At 36.5% G+C, this 18,523-nt stretch overlaps 1 protein-coding gene across 10 annotated transcripts in view; it reads right to left on the reverse strand.

Annotated features, from left to right (window-relative positions):
* The window catches only part of LOC105493874 (leucine rich repeat and Ig domain containing 2), a 1,258,361-nt gene that overhangs the window by 866,297 nt on the left and 373,541 nt on the right, over positions 1-18,523 (reverse strand). The gene's annotated exons all lie outside the window — the stretch shown is intronic.

An 18,523-nucleotide genomic window follows, 5' to 3' on the forward strand; every position in this document is an offset into this window, starting at 1 on the left:
TTTTGTCAATAGTCAATTATAGTTAATAGCCCATTAATACTTTTTCAAAACAACTCATTAAAATGGTAAGAATTAGAGGCACAGCATATAGCAATAATGCTGAAAGAAAGATATAAAATTAGTTATCTGAATCAAGTCCACAGAATCCTAGAATAAAAACAGACTTAAGAGTCATCTATCCAGTTTCTCTGATAAAGCAGGCATCTCTTTCCAATATTCATGGTAACTAGTGATAGTGAGCTCATTGATTTTTGAGATGGCTCTAATTACTCTTCCTAATACTTAGCTTAAGTCATCCTCCTTAACTGCCAAACACAGTTTCTAGTTGCATCCAATAATTTAATTTACTCTTTGATGGGTCCATCTAGGTTCACAAATAGGTAATTATGAGCTATACAACTTAGGCAAGTTATTTAATCTCTCTATGCCTCAGTCTCCAGATCTTTCAAATGGAGATAATTGTATTTATTTCATAAGGTTGTAAGAAGAATTAAATAAATACATTTACAGTACTTAGAATAGTACTTGATAAATGATAAGTACTCAATACATATTTGTTGAATGACTTAAGGATAATTTGATAATTACACAAAGATGAGAATGATAACCAATATGTTGGGAAGCATATTTGGAATTCAAGATGATTTGATTAGGTTGCTATAATATAACAAAATTTACAAGATTAAAATTAGCAGTGACAAATTAAAAAGTTCTGCAGCAAAAGATATTTTATTGAAAACAATGCATTAATGTAAATTTAAAAAAACGTGGCTTAAAGATATTGGAATTGGCAAGACTTGAAAAGTTTTTTGACCATAACACTGATGTGAACCAAGAATGTGACTTTCCTACTTAAAAGTCAATGCAGAACAGGAGCAGAAGCAGTATTTATAAGATAATAGAGATTGTGTATAACAGTATACACAATCTATATTTGTATATATGTTATATGTAACCAGTATCTTAAAAAATAACCAAAACACAATCATAATGGCTATCTTTGGGGAAGGGGCTGGAGACTTAAGTGTTGCATTTTATAAACTCTTCCACTATGTGAAGCTATGAACATATTACAGATATATACATATATATGTAAGAGTTAAACCTAAGAAAATAGAGTCTAAGTCTGAATTTATGAACATAAATGTTATATTCTTAAACATATGCTCTAAATCCAACTAGACCAGGTTGTCTTATCCTTTTTCATACCGTTCAGCAATCTGGTTAAGTGTACTTACAAATAATTGTTTTAAAAGCACAAAATAAAATACAGAGGATTACGAAGGGAATTATATTAAAAATCCATTTCAAAATCTTTTAAATATTTTGATATATTCATATATGATCTAGCAGTGATACAATACACCAAAAACTGGTTTAAAAATAGTGATGAGATTATAAAAATTTCAAATACTTACAACAACTATAATGTGATATGAAAATATTTTATTTCTATTAGTTACAGCTACAAATCCTACTATGGATTGTTGCCTATTTATAGTTTAAGGAAGTATTAAATTTGAGTTAAAGTTCAGCTTTGTTAGGGGGAGTGGTAGAGGCAACTCATTTTTCCTGTCTACGTTCCTACCAGACTCTGGGTTAATTAGACAAGAATTACTTGTGACTGACTAATGTTATCCAATTCTTAGGAGAATATTAGTGAATAAGAAGTAATCTAGAGGAAGACAGGCAGAACTATGGGTCTGAAAATCATGCCAAATCCAAATGCTGAACCTACAGAGGAAGGCAGTTTTCAAACTGCCTTCAAATACTAATACAGAAGTTTTACCACGGGCCAGGTGGTGTTCTCAGCAGTTGTGTATTTACTTGCATCACACGGTATAGTGACAGGGACAGAAGGCAGGGAAATTCTGGGCAGAGGAGGGTGGGTCCCCAGAGAAGGCCCATCCTCAAGCCTGGAACTGTGGTCCAAAGTGAGAACATGTAATCTTACTTTCCTTGCTCGAATGATGCCTTTTCCAAAACCACCCATGGCCCATCCCACTCCCCATCCTGCATCCATAAAATCCCCCAGGACCAGACTAGCAGTGAGAAGAAGTGGTCAAATGTTGGAAGAAAAAGAAACAGCTGAATGTCAGAGAGAAGCAGTTTGACTTCAGAGGGACAGCTTGATGGCAGAACTTCCTAGAAGAGTCCTACTAGAGATGGCTGGATTTCAGAGGAAGAATACTTTCCCACTCCATCCCCTTTCCAGGTCCCTTTCCCACTGAGAGCCACTTCCATTGGCAATAAAATCTTCCACATGTACTATCCTTCAATTTGTTCAAGTGGCCTGATTTTTCCTGGACAATGGACAAGAACAAAGGATACAGAAGGTTGTCACACTGATCCTCTGTCCTAGCAAAAAGGCAGAGGGTCCACTGAGCTGTTAAAGACCTAAGCCATACATGGATGGCAAAGCTAAAAGACCACTACTTGTAACATTCCTTTGGCTTCAGCGGGTCACGGGTACTCCCTAGTAGATGCTGCCATGGGGCCCACACAGAGTTTTGCTCCTGCTGGTGTACAGTGTTTGAGTTATCAAATAATGATTACTTGTACACTGCCTATTCCAGATAGATAAAATCGGCTGGACGTGGTTGCTCATGCCTTTAATCCCAGTATTTTGGGGGGCTGAGGTTGGCAGATTACCTGAGGTCAGGAATTCGAGACCTAGCCTGGTCAACATGGCAAAACTCCATCTCTAATGAAAATACAAAAAAGCTAGCTGGGTGTGGTGGTGGACACCTGTAATCCCAGCTACTCAGGAGGCTGAGGCAGGAGAATTGCTTGAACCCAGGAGGCGGAGGTTGCAGTACTGCACTCCAGCCTGGACAACAAGAGAGAAACTCCATCTCAAAAAAGATAAAATGAAAGAGGCACAAAAGCAGTTGTATACATACTTCAGACATATCAGTCATACTATAAATGCTGTCATCATAAGGAATATACATTCGGAACCAAATTTAGTGAAACACTGTCTGACAAGATACATTTCTGGACATCAGGACTATTCTGTAAAATCCAAGATAAAAATCCCATTGCTATAATAACGATAAAAGCAGAGTGCTACAAACCCACAGATGAGGGAATGACAAATTTGGTCTGGAATAGATGAGAGAAGGGGACATTTTACTAGGCCTTATGGGGTAAGTAACATTTGAACAAATGAGCATGGAGGAAAATGCTTGCTTCCTGGGCTGATGAAAGACTGGGCAGGGACTCATGAAAGTTCATTCTGGCAATGAGGACAGTTATACGGAACTACAGCCCTGGATGAGTGGGGTGGGGGCCAGGCACAGGAGAATAATGCAGCATGCATTTGTCAAAATTGATTGGCCACAGATTGTGGATTACTTGTAATCATCTGCTAAGAAGTATGGGTTTTATCTTAGAGCAAATAGGAGTCACTGAAGACTTTGAACACCAAAATGAAAATGAACAAGACTGTTCTGTAAAGAGCACTCTGGCCACTCAATAAAGTACAGGGTGGACAGATACGAAGATTCAAAGCAGGAAGATCTGTAAGAAGCTAATATGATCGTCCAGGTAAGAGAACCCAACTCCCTAAAAGGAGGGAATAAATGAAAGATATTTTAGTAGTAGCTCTTGTTGGATTTATAATGGATTTTTAATTTACAATTTTACATAATCCTAAAGCTTTACTTCTCCTGACGTCTCCTCAAAACTACCAATATACAGAAACCTTCTCTTGCCCCTACACACACACACACACACACACACACGTGTGTATGTTCATATACACACACAAAGCATGTTCACTTGCACATGCGCACACACACACGTGTGCATGCTCATATACACACACACATGCATGTTCACTTGCATACATGGATTCACTTGCATACACACATGGAAAATGGTGGATTTCTTTTGGTAGGTAAGTGATTCTACAAGTTACCCAAGTCAGAAGCCTCCTGTCACCTCATAAAAAAGAAAAGAAGCACCGAACTGACGATGTTTAGTGATTTAACACAAATATAGGAATGTGTGTTTGATACATTCCCTTCCTTGAGTTAATTATCGATTTCCTACTGAATACATATGAAATAAGTTTACAGGGAGTTTTAATTTTCTAAGAAAAATTAAATGTACAAAGACTATTCTCATATAAGAAAATAGGGATTGTATAATAATCAAATTATCAGGAAAATTTTAACAGACAGAAGGAAGGCCACATTGTAGTAAACACACCCATGCAAGGACACAAGTTATTAAATGCTACCAACAACATTGTATTGTCCCCATTTTCTTTCTATTTTATTTTAGATGACACTGAATAATTGAGGAGCGACTGAGTCACTTTCTTGGTTAGTAGGCAGTAGAGAGCAGATTTAAACCCAGGTCAGCCAGAGATGTTCATCAGGAGCCTAGACTGAAATTTAGAAGGACGTCATAAATGTAGATTGGTGTAAACAGCATGGGAAATAATCAAAGATTAGTAAAATTAAAAAAAATAGCAGAATGAATAAAGTAATAAAATGTGACAGGAACAGATGAATGGAAGAAAATGGATGACTCAATACAGAGAAAAAAGAAAACTATAATTTCAATAATATAAAATTTTCGTCACGGCTATCTTTCACCAAGTAATTCTTCATTACAGTGGCTGGACATGTTCCTAAGAACACTTTGTTTTTGTTTTCTGTATAAACAAATAGGGAAAGTAACCTCCAGCCTTAATGTAAACTTAATTTTATGTTTATTATTTGACTCTCCTGTTTTATATACATTGAAGAATAATTAAACAAATTTTGTAGCATTAGATTTGAACAGAGCATATAAAGGAGAAGGGAGGTCTTTTATGACATTTTTTTTCCCAATTTGGCTTATTCCATGTATACGCATTTTATTTTATTTTTCTCAAGTTTAATTTCAAAATTATTTGGCTTGTTCACATTAAGAGAAAACCTTTTAGTTAATTTAAATTTGATTTTTAGCAAATTATTTTCAATTTAGTGGTAAATTAATATCAATAAAGAAAAGCAGTTGGAGTTGGGAAGGTGTTAAAAGGAAACTCATTCTTATTACCATTTCATTTCATATTTATCTGACTTAATGAAAATGAATGCATTGTTTCTGACAGTTATACTTCACTGCTGATGACAGTTTTATTTTCCTACACATGCTTTTATAATTTGTTATCAATACCTCATACCACTTGTGCAACTTATATTTCTTATTAAAACTTAAGGACAAATGATATGTTATATGGGACTAAGACCAGTGATTCAACTCAGTTCCGTAACTCTGAAGCTGATAGAGTATACAATAATTTCTGAAGCATACATTTTGTTTTCTCTGTTCTCCAGAACTACAGAACTTCTTTCATCTGTTCTAGTGGGGTGACTTGGGAAAATATAAACACTTCCCAGGAATCTTCCACTGGCTCATGCCCTGGAAAACTTCTGGGAAGTGTTTATATCATCATACGGCTCATATGATTCAACATAAAAGAGTTAATTTTAGCCACATACACATAACTGTTAAAAAGGAAAAAAAATCAGCTTCTATATAAGAATACTGATCCAGCCATGTCTTTCCAATGTTTCTCCACATTGTTCCTTCCTTGTCTACTCAGAGAACTGTAAACAGTCAAAAGGCAGTGCCTGAGTCAACATTTTGCTATATCCTACTCACAAATGAATTATATTTCCCTAAGCATTTGATTTGTGTTTTGAATAGCGTATCTATTACACTTTATTCTCATTATATATTTACAGGGCTGTCTCGTCCACCTCTGATATTTGTGGATGAAGTAGTAGTCCATTTTTTGATATTAAAAAAAAATTAACCAGTAGCAAATGGACTGGTCTTTTAGCGTGACGAATTTTTTCGTGTTTTGAATAGTGTATCTATTATACTTTATTCTAATTATATATTTACAGGGCTGTCAGGTCCATCCCTGATATTCATGCATGAAGTAGTCCATTTTTTGATATTAAAAAACATTAACCAGTAGCGAATGGACTGGTCTTTAAGCATGAAGAGTTTTTTCACATTGGAAGCATAGAATCTTATTGTTTTACGTTTATAACTAAAGTTGTGAGGAACCCAGACCTTATCTTCCAAAGCACAGATGCGATACTTCACTCTGGACTGTGATAGCAGTAAGATTAGGTAATCTTACAAAAATTACCTAATTTTGTAAGCTAAAGCAGGCACATGACCTAGGGTAAACTTCAGTACAGTGAACCCCTTGACTTTTGCCATATATATAACCCCCCTTCCGTAGTACATGGGTTCTTAATATTAGCATATGGAAATAATCATGATTCTCTGAATTCTCTATAGTACCTTTTAGAAGATATCCTTCATGATCTACTATACTATCTCATATTCACTTAGTCTACAGCAAATCATTCAGATTGACCACTGGCTCTGATTTTAGTTTGCTACCCATTCAAGGTTACGTTTTTAACCTTGCTAGTCATCTTTAGCACTTAAAAAATTTAATGATATGTAAAAGAACCTAAGTCTAAGAGAGAAGAAAACTGGCATGTCAAAGTAGTGTTTCTATCAAAATATTGTTGAATTCTCCATTATCAAAGAAAAGGCTTTATATACTTTACCAAATTCAACGGTACAGGTAGAAGTGTGTAGATTCATAAAATATATGGGTGAGACAGCATTGACAGTCTGTGTTATTTTTTCACAGTTTTCTAGAGTTTGTAGGATTATTAAAAGGTAGACCTCTGGAAATGAATGAATAAAACCAAGGCTTAGCAACAGGATATAAAAGGAATAGAAAGAAAACATGTCTCTATTTAAGATAAGGGTACTGATAAGAAGGATATTGGTAGGTACAGGACATCAGCATCTTCAAACATTTCTTCTATCCTTCCAATCCCAGCCCAAGGTCTGCCTGATCCAATTTTCACTGGTTCTCCTTCTTTATACTGCAATCATAGACTGCAGGTCATAATTTATGGTTCATTTTACACTTTCTTAGCCTGCACAATTCGAAGCTCCTTGATGTAGAAACTGTTTCTTGTTTCTTTTTCTATTTTCTTGTTTGTTTTGGATCTCCTAACATGCCTACTCTAGTACTTAGTGTATGGTAGACAACTAATTGATTAAGCAGATTTAGAGAAAACATTTCAGCACTAACAAGTTTGATCTCTTATCATAGAGTGGCTTAAATTCAGAAAGTAATTGGCAAAATGCTTGGAATCAAAGACTACACTAGGTAGCTGTTTTGGAGCCGCTCACGACAAAGAGAAACTGAACCCAGAAACAAGACCTCTTTCAAAAATCATCATATTACATTTGTAATACTTAAGACATTTAAGTGCATACATTTTGTCAAGTTTAGAGACTCTGTTACTATGGCAATTCTTAATGTGAATTTCCACATAGAGATGCCGGGAAGATTTCAATGTTGCTATGTATCTATTTTAGAATAATATACAGAACTCCTCATATGATAATTCTATTGTATTTCCAAATCTATGTGTGTTAAACTGATTTCATGTTTGTAAACCAAATCCTAATAAAAATAATTCTAAGCATTTTGAAGAGTAAGGTATCCAACAACCATAATAATTAATAGCACCTGGAAGTAATGAAGCTACTTAGTCTGAGCAGATAAAAATGCTTTTAAAAAGTATAATTTTATGATTTTCGGTATTCTCCTGCCTTCCATACTGACCTTATTCTTCTTCCTACTCCGCACACTAACTGGTCTTGAAGGTTTTAATTTTTTAATGTAGTGAACTTTCCCAATCTGCCATTGAAATGACAGAATACTAAATAACACTGAATTTTACATTTATTTGATTGTTTGGTAATTTGAAGAATTTTGTTCAAACACAGTAGGTGAATCACTTGACTTCAGTTGTCTCATATTGGAACTAATTAGAATAAAAGAGGAAAAAAAACCATGTCTTGCCTTGTTTACTATTGTATCTCCAGTATTTCATAAAATCCCTAATAAATAAATATATACTCAATAAATTTCTTTTTAAATGAATGAATCAATGAACACAGTAAGGCATAGCCAAAGAGGTAGAATTTTGCAGTAAAGGTTAAGAAAGCAAAGCAAGAGTAGTTCTGGGGCTTAGACCTGCTCTCCGTGAGGAAGGAGGTGCTGAGAATGGGCAGCAGACAACACTGGCCAGGTGAGAGTTGGCATCTCTGAAGTCATGAACTCAAAACGGAATTACATATTTGCACAGAGAACCAGATTTAGGAAACAAAGAATTCTTTATATATATATACATATCTGACCCAAAGCAAGAGGAATTTACAGGAATCATTTAACATCTGGTGTGGGCGCTTTTCTGAAAAGTGTCTCTGGAGCAAAGGATATTAAGTAGAAATTAATAACATGTGCTCTACAAGATGTTAACATATTGTCTTTCCTGATATAACTGCTTATTTCTTAATTTTGTCAAATATTGAAATAATAACGAGGCCTCCAAGGCTCTCTTAACCTAGTTGTTCTTATTTTCCACTTGGTCCACAGATTTGTTAATTCCATTTTCCCTCCAGAAAAATACTTTAGAAACCTGTTTGTATGACTAAAGAGAGAAACATAAATGCTTATTTTAGACCCTAGTTGTTTTGACCAAAATATAAACCATACCTAACTACTTAACCTTTTTAATTTCTATGGAAATGGGGTTGAGAGCCACTGTTCAACTGAACAAGCAAGTCCTATTTTGCCTGTTCAGCTTGACAACATTTTCTTTCTCTGTTTAGAATGTCTTGGGCTTTCTCTTCTCTCTTTAACTTCTTTCTCATTTCTAAAATCTAGCTAATTAATATCTCAAGGTCAAATTCCAATGTTCTCTACTCCTATGGAGACGGTCTGGGTTAGAAGAGTCAGATTTTTAGACCTCTATAGTCCCCATTATCTTTCTATTACTGCACTTATCACACTTTTTGCTTTGCATTCTCTCCATCTCTTTTCTCTTTCAGCTCATGATTTCTTTGATGGCAGGAACCAACTCATTTTCATTTTTAAATCTTCAGAACCTGGATATAGCACATACTCCAAAAATACCTGAATGAATAAGTAATTGAGTGAGTGAATGAACAGGTATGCTGGATAAAGAAGATGTCTTCTTTGCAGCAGAAGACAACAACAAAACTGTAGCTCACTGAGCCATGGTAGAAATGATCCAACCTGCGGAGTGAAAAATTAACAAACTGAAAAACAAGCAGTCTTGAGGACCAAGATTTGTCATGTGATAAGAGTTGAATACCTGGGAATTCTCAGACAATCTCAAGCTTCTAATTTTAGCTTCATATTTAGTAACTACGTTAACAATGGTTCTCTTAACCTTTCTGACCTTACATTTTAGGATATAATCTATTTAATTAAAAAAATGGTTCTCTTAACCTTTCTGACCTTATATTTTAGGATATAATCTATTTAATAAAAACAAATAATTAAGATAAAACTTACCATTTTTTTAAGTGAATAAACTTTCCTAACACATTGCAATTCTATTTAATATGCAAGAAAAATGAATTTACTAAGTAGTAGCCCTAACATTGGGAAAGTTTGTACAATTCTATAATTTAGTCTCAAAGACAGGATTTCTATTACAGGCCAACGTTATCTTTCGAGAGAAAACTGTCCTTGAAGTATAAGTTCAGGCATCATAAATATATCCCTCTGTTCTTTTCCATCCTGTGTTTATTCTGTTTGTTCAAGCCAAGAGCTAGAACATAAAAGGATGCTTTATCAAAAGACTGAATATTAGAAAGTTATACGTCTAAGTGCACAGAACATCCAGTATTCCAAGATCAGGAACAAATATCTGAAAATGTAGTTTGATTTATTGGTTAATAACATTTCACAGTTTCCAGCCTATGTTCCAAGAACAGGACTGGTTCCCTAATTAGAGCAAAGTAACTATTAGAAATATTTTTAGGGCCAGGCGTGGTGGCTCATGCCTGTAATCTCAGCACTTTGGGAGGCTGAAGTGGGTGGATCACCTGAGGTCGGGAGTTTGAGACAAGCCTGACCAACATGGAGAAACACCATCTTTCCTAAAAATACAAAAAATTATCTGGGTGTGGTGGTGCATGCCTATAATCCTAGGTACTTGGGAGGCTGAGGCAGGAGAATTGCTTGAACCCGGGAGGCGGAGGTTGTGGTAAGATGAGATCGCGCCATTGCACTCCAGCCTGGGCAACAAGAGCAAAACTCCATCTGAAAAAACAAAACAAAACAAAACAAAAACAAAAACAAAAAAAACACCAATATTGTTAGGATACTGGGGATGCCTAAGGGTGCAGTCACTGCAAGCCTCCATGCTAAGAACTAGGCTTAGAGATAGATAGTGAAGCTTGACTCCTGTGGTCCTGCAGAACATTTCCTATCAGTCACAAAATGCCAGAGAAGGAGGAGTTAGAAAAACAAAGATTTGAGGTCATGAGCTTCTATAAGCCCAGTGGAGAAGTGAAAAATGTGATTTCCAGAAAAAGCAGATTTAAATTTATATGCTATTAGAAGTTCCTTTAAAGGCAATTCATCATTAACAAAAGAACAAAGTTCTATCAAACTATTTCCTTCAAAGAAAGGAAGTAAAGTCAGCAAAGGAAAAATAAAATGTTTGAGAATCATCAAATACTTTGAGTCAGAGGCATTTATGTGTGGTCCAGATACCCCAGGGGTCCACAGGTCAAAATTGGCTTCATATTTATACTAAGACATTATTTCCCTTTTCACTCCCATTTTGTCCCAAGTGTACAGTGACATTTTCCAAAAGCTACATGATATTACATTAGATAAAATGCAGAAGCAGATATGAAAGTCCAACTGCCTTCTATTAAGTCGAACATTAAAGAAATTTGCCAAAAATTTAAACCAGTGCCATTCATTTCATTATTTGTCTGGCTTTAGAAAGTAAATAAGTATAGTGGTTCTCATAAAATATATTATTTCATAGGTAATCATTAGCATTATTTTAAAATATATTAATACATATTTCTAAAATTTCTCAGTTTTAATTTTGAATATGCTAAATATTGAGTAGACATTACCCATAAAAATAAAAACTTTTAAGGATCCTCAATTTCTAACATCCAAAGATGTCCCAAGACCAAAAGTTTAACAACTGTTGGTTTATAAAATCTTCCCTATCTCAGCAAATTCAGTCTTTATCATTCTCTTATTTGCTCAAGCAAATAATCTTGGGGTCATCTTTCATTCTCTTTCTCTCATTCTCCTATATATTCTCACAGGATCCTTGGAGTGTCACTTTGCCAGCTGGAAACCTCTGTGGTCAGTGGCGCCTTTGCCTGAGTTTTGCTTGTGCCCACTGGCTGGACTTGTTCTGCCCACATGGCAGGACAGGCTACACTTGGCTCATGTTACCAGCCCGGATCCCATGCCTGCTAGAGGTAAGACAGGTACAGAGCAGCAAGGTGTACATGACTGAGCAAGCATGGTATACAGCCACTGTACACAGGCAGACACACCGGCTGTGGCTGGGCGGGCAGCTCCAGGCACCAGCATGGGTGCCAGCTCCCTGCAAGGCTGCAGCTGGACCAGACATATCGCAAGTGGCTTCCACTGCCAGGGAATGCGGTGGTACCTGGCAGCTTGGAGATACTAGAAACTTTAGAGTCCCAAAGAGGGTGTCACAGTCCTGGCTTGAGGAGCTTCTAGCTCTGGGCTCCCCAAGGGGCTGCAGCTCTTCTCTCTTTCTCCCTTCTCTCCTTTTCATCACCCTCAACATGGCAAGTGAGGGGCGTGTTTCAGACCTGATTGTGTTACACCTCTTTCAGTCCTGCTATTCAGAGGTCCCAAGTTGTTCCACATCCAGGAAGAATGAGGCACGAGGACAACTGGAGGGTGAATAAAGTGAAGAGGTGCTTTATTGAGCAATAGTACAACTGTCAGGAGACCCGAAGTGGGCAGCTCGTATCCACAGGCATGTCATCCTAACGAGTCCAGCTCTCAGTGGAAAGGAGACCCAGAGTAGGTAGCTCCTATCTGTAGGCAGATTGTCCCATCAAGTATGCAGTTCTCAACAGAGAGGAGACCAGGAGTGGGTAGCTCCTATTTGTAGGCAGGTCATCCCCACATCTGCTCAGCTCTCAGCACTAAGAAGAGACCCACAGTGGGTAGCTCCTCTCTGCAGGCAGGTGGTCCCAACATATACCCCAGTCTGACTGTGTGAAAGGGTTTTTACCTTCACACAGAGGGGAGGAAGTGTGTGCCAACTGGTCCATGGGCAGCCATGGGCAGGGGCAGATAAAGCACCATAAGTTCTCATTCTGGTCTGCAGAACTGGCAGTCCGCACCCCAGGCTTTAGGCCATCCCAGGCCTAAAGGTGGATCTTCACTGAGATCTACCTCTTTTTTTCCCAGGAGGCTATCTGCCTCCTGCTGGGGTGCATGGCACCCAGGCTGTTCATGCTGAGGGGTGCCTCCAGGCTAGCAATGAGCTTCCTCAGCACCCCCTCATCCTCCTTCCTGTCCTCATCAGCACCCAAAGTCTCAAGAAGGCTGAGGTTGCAGGAGGCCGGTGTGTCAACACCACCCCAAGTGTGGGCACACCCAGCTGGGTTGCAGTAGCACCTGGGCTCAGCCACAACCCTGCTCTGAAATTGGAGCAGGCTCTGGGAGCAGGCAGGGGCTAGGCAGCAGGAGCAGGCACCTCTGAGCTCGCAGAGACAAGGGGCTTCCCTGAGACCACGGAGATGCTCAGGTTCCCAGCTGTGACTCCGCGGCTGTTGCTGCACCTTCAACTTGGAAGGGGGCAGGGCTTCCATCTATTTCTGGCCACTACTGGCTCTGTGGAGCATGCAACCCCACTGCACCTCCCCTGCTGCAGCCGGCATCTTTGCAGTAGCTGCTCCGGATGGGTCACTGCTGCCATCAATATCAAGTACTACCAAAGTCTGTAAGTTCTACCAACAATGTATATCTCTGACTTGTGTTCTACTTTCCCTCTCTACACCATCACTATAACTTAAGAACCATTCTTCTTTGACACAACAATATCCCCTCCACTGACTTCATGGCTTTTACTCTTGCCCCTCTCCAATCCATTCTTTTATTCAGCCAAATATCTTTTATCCCATAGAAGCTACAGCCTCAATGCCCATATTCTAGGATCCTTTCAAGGATGGGACACAATTTTTGGAACTTGAAAAATAATCATTGACACTGAGAGAAAAATAACTCACCAAATAAAAGTTAATTAATGCTTATTTGAAAATCTGTAGAATGGCATATCAATTAATCAACGCAATTCAATTAGCTATAGAAAAGTTACCTTTAACTAAGGTTATGGATCCAGTTTAAGATGTATTATAAGATGGGGTGTGAGGTCTCCAGAAGGGAGAGTAATTTGGTTCACACCTATCCCTTTACCTTCATCTCATGTACTCTTCCTCTCATTTACTATGTTCTAACAACACTAATGGGGTTGTTGGTGCTAAACATGAAAAGCTCCTTCCTACCTTTGAGTTTTTTCACTTGTGGTTCCTTGAGTGAAATGTTTTTCTCCAAACACTTCTCAAGTTTTCATTCTTCTTTTGTTTTTGCAGGATAGCTTTCCTTGGATATTCTATAAAAGTTTACTTTTTTTTTTCTTTATTTAAGTTACTCTGTAACCTCCAAATGTTTACTCTTTCAAGGCACTGCTTATATATTCCTATAAGTTTTTACTTATGGGATGTTTAATTAGTGTCTATATACTACAATAAAATGCAAGTCATCCAAGGGTAGAAATCAGGGCTGACTCATACGTATACGTAGGTGTGGAATGGGAGAGGGAGAGATATCCAGTATCTACTCATGGCTGGACATAGAATAAGAGCTCAAAAATTATTTGAAAAGTGGATGAATAAAAGATTGGCATCTAATTTAATGGTGTATCACCTTAATAGGCCATGTTTCTGGGCCTGAAATTTCCTTATCTGTAATACTGGGAAAGTATTAGTACTTTATACTTCCTCATCCATTCATTCTAAAAATATATGCAGAAAATAATCACTATTTAAGGCATTATCCTAGGCACTGAATATTTAATGAACAAAACAGACAAAAATCTTCACTTTTAGGGAGTTTACATTCTAGTTTGGGAAACAGACAATAAACAAGCAATTAAGTATATAGTATACCAGAAGATGACAAAGGCAATGAAAAAAATAAAGCAGAAAATTAGATGAGAAAAATCTAGGAGGTGGGTGGGCTGGGAAATGCACTTTTAAACAGGATGATCAGAGAAAGTAAAAAAGATGACATTTAAGCAATATGTATTTAGGGTTATTGAGTAGTTAAGAGTTACAGGGATCAAACAAGAATGAAGCTAAAGTATATGACAAGGTGTAGCCACTCAATAAATAGTTGACAGTATTTTTTGCTGAGTCCACAACCTAGATAAGAACAAAGGGCACCATACTAATATCTTGAGACCTAATAAAAACCCCTTCCTCATTTACATAATCTGTGGTATAAATGAGCTTTGAGGGTAGGAGGACATTCTATTGAACCATGAGTCTTGTGGTTTAATTATACTAAAAACACTTCGTACTTCTCATGATATTCTAGGACTCTTGTTGTAGGCACTCCCTATGTGGACAAATGAAACTGAACTAGGAAAGAAAATGGTGATCCAGACCAACTGACAGTTTGACAGTGAAAAAATATTCCTTCCAACTCTACAAGACTAAAAGGCTGTCACTGTCCCCTGAGTTGGAACAGATTGATAACAACACCTGTGATAGTAATGGCTCCACATTCTGAATGCTTGTAGGATTTATTCCTCATATTAACTCTATAAGGAAGTAATATCATTACTTCATTTTTTCACATGAGGAAACTGAGGCTTGGAAATGTAAGTGTGTAACACTAAATTATTAATTAGGTCTCTGTGCCCACAAACATTGTGCAACAAGACTTCGTCATTATTTCACATTCCTGAACACTTATTAAGGATGAAAAAGACATATCTGATAAAACTGTTGGAAATGAAAGGAGATTGTCATGCCTTCTTCAGGCACAGAAATGAGATCTTAAAGACAAGGAGAAATAATGTGTGGATTGTATAAAGGTGGATGTTCTAAAGTACCCACCAAATGTAAGTTCACTGGTCATTCTAAGCAATTCTAAAGCATGCCAGGAATACAGATCCATAGAGAGGCTAAGAATAACTTTTTTGGGATAGTGACATGCCCTCAGATCCTCTGCTCTTTCATTTTCACTCTTCCAAATTAACACAAATGTTTACATACTTATTTGTGGTTCCTATAGTTGGTAATTATCATCTCTGAGTCTCAATAAGCATTCTTCTGAAATTCTAAATCTTCAACACTAATCCCATCTCTCTGAAGGTATTTGATTTATGTTTATAAAGTTACTCTGAGATGAAATAGGGAATAATTATGAAGAAGAGTCTGTTACTGACTCTTGGCTGCTTTTGGAGTTATTTTTCTCAGAAATGTGACAATTTACAGAAATTAATATTTTGCTGTGTTCTTAATGATATACAATGGGTGATTTTTTTAAAGGAACATGATAAATGCTAATATGAAACTGAACTATGACAACGAATGACAGCAGGAAGACAAATTCTGATTAAGGCTATTGTACTACAGCTTCTTGAAGTCCTATGAATATCTTTAGAAATTAAAATATATGCAGTAACAAAATAAGACAGCAGTCAGTAAATTATTCATAAACATTCAAGCATAGGAAATGATACTAGTTTGAACTATTAGAAATAGTCTTTATTTGATCTTTTTGACCTATACAAATGACAATTATTTAGTTCAACCTAAAGAGTAAAGGTTATGTTTTAAAAGTCTGTTATTTCCGATTATTCTGACCTCTTATGTATGGGTTTCTATATACTTATTAAAAATTATTCAATTTCCTGATTTATACTTTTCTTGTGTAGAGGCTTTAATAATCACTTAATCCTAAGGTCACAGAAATAGATAAAGACATCAGGCTTAAAATAATGGCAAAGAAAAGAAAAATAAAAAGAGATAAGGGAAGAGAAGGAGTGGCAAAGAAGGACACAAGACAGAGACATACTGAAAAATCTGCACGAGGTAGAGTATTAAAGAAAGAAAATAGAGACTCCAGTGAATCGAGAAAGGGGAGGGAAGGAAGGAGTAGATCAATTTTTGCTCAGGAAAATTTGTCTTTCTGGGTATATGCGGACCTGCTAGCAACTGTAAGCTCTCATTAAACAGTGTGTTGCTAGCATTGTCAGTGTTGTGACTGCCTTTGTTATCATTATATTCAACCTATTAAGTAGGATAAGCATGTATTTTTTGCTTATGTTGTTTCCTATTGTTTCCCTGAGCTTACTATGTAAAGGGAGACATAGAATAGTGGAATCAAAACGATTTAGGCTCACATTATTGGCTCTACTTCTTACTGACTACAGTAACTCCTTTGAGTCTTTATCTCCTGCTCTTTAAAATGGAGTTAATTATCTATCGAAATCCACTATGCATGCCTCATGATAAAATATCAGTGAATTCAATGTACATGTAGCTATATCAACACCCTATATTTAAAATGAATTATTTCTGTCAAAAGAAAATGACAGGAAATGTCGGGCACAGTGGCTCACGCCTGTAATCTCAGCACTTTGGGAGGCTGAGGCGGGTGGATCACCTGAGATCAGGAGTTCGAGACCAGTATGGCAACATGGTGAAACCCCATCTCTACTAAAAATACAAAAATTAGGCAGGTATGGTGGCGCACACCTGTAGTCCCAGCCATTCAGGAGGCTGAGACAGAAGAATCGCTTGAACCTGGGAGGTGGAGGTTGAAGTGAGTCGAGATCATGCCACTGCACTCCAGCCTGGATGACAGAATGAGTCTCCATCTCAAGCAAAACAAAACAAAAACAAAAAAGAAGGAGAGAAATAGATGTAATCCAATATGAGCACATTGATTCTGTCTAGGCATTGACTGAGGAGTGTTTTTTAAATATTGGATAAAAAGTTTATATTCTAACAAAAGTGCATGCAGTCTTTAAAATATTAATCTTAATAACACTGTTATAAAACATTGTTCTTTTTGTGTTCCATCCTGAGCTGATTTTTTGTTAATTACTACCCATCCCTACTGTCTGCTGGAAAAACTTACGTCACAGGAAAGTCAAGCCCATCTGTACTTCCCAATAACAAAATTTCAATATGGGATCGGAACATCTACCATCAAGTTTGGTGCCTTGTTAGAAAGAAGTAAAGTGGACTATTGGTATTATTGATTTAATATTCATAGCTTTTATTTCAGGAGTGACCCCCAAATTCCAAGATATAAGGTTGTCATTTTGCTGAAACATGCATTATTATAATTATAAGCATTTCAAGGCTGGGTGAAGCATGAATCACTGAGTTTGTGAGAGAGGGACTAAAAGATTGATCTCGACACAGTTTTATTGTTCTCTTCTTTATCATTTATCCATTGTATACAGAAAATCATATGCTAAATAGGTACTTATGAATCCGCAGACTGACAAGTTCCCTGGACAAGTTCACAAATGGTGAGAGTTTACATTAAAAAGTTATGAATATTTGAAATTCCTTGTCTCAAACAGGTCAGCCCAATGTATTACACTTCTTTAATGGCCTCTTTAGGTATAGAGTGTAATCATTTATGGTAGGAAAAAAATGTAAGCCTCGGATAAGAATGAGAAAGATGTGCTAGACAGTGTGATGTGTCCAGATGCTCTTGAATTGGGAGTTGGAGAATAGTTATTATTATAATAGAATATGGAATATTTTTGGCATAAAATATTTGTTGTTTCTTAAAAAAGTCTCTGAATACTCTGTGAAAGCAATGAAATAGTAAATTCTCTAGCATCCATATTTCCTTTGGGATTGAAGCAGGAATAAAATAAGGACTGCCTTTCATTAAGTGTTCCTATTATGTCTTATGAAAATTAATTACCCCTTAAACAGATCTGATGCAAAACAGTTATACATTGTATGTTCCCTATTTCCCACATAGCATCTTTTCAAAAATTAATTATAGCCAATAGTTCCAATTCAAAAGGGAATAATTAAAAGCAGTGTGGCGAAGTGAAGAGATAATGATGTCATTTTAAAATTAATTGAAGCATTTAAAATTAACAGGCCTTTCTTAGAGTTTATTTTCTGTTAACATTTAATAGTTTATATATATACAAGAGTATTCAATATTATATTAAATTTGATTTTGAATGCTACAGTCTGAGAAATAATAAATAGATAATTTCTCTTAATTCTTTAAAACAATCCTTCAATTGGTATAAAACCAAATAAAATGTTTTAGATAAGGATTTATTCAAACTGAAAACAATAAATTTTAATGTATCTATGTGCCAACTTTTCTCTGTATATGGGATCTTATTAAGTTCAGAGACAATGCCCCATTGGCGATCTCTAATTAAATTAGCCCACTGGAGGTACAATATCCCTCTAATGACTTTAGAGTTATAATGACAAAATTCTAGAAAATAATGCTGTATCAAACACACACATACGCACGCACACACACACACAACAACCATCAGAAATAATGACCAAA

Source organism: Macaca nemestrina, chromosome 14 (assembly GCF_043159975.1).
Source record: "Macaca nemestrina isolate mMacNem1 chromosome 14, mMacNem.hap1, whole genome shotgun sequence".
In the NCBI taxonomy this organism is placed as follows: Eukaryota; Metazoa; Chordata; class Mammalia; order Primates; family Cercopithecidae; genus Macaca; species Macaca nemestrina.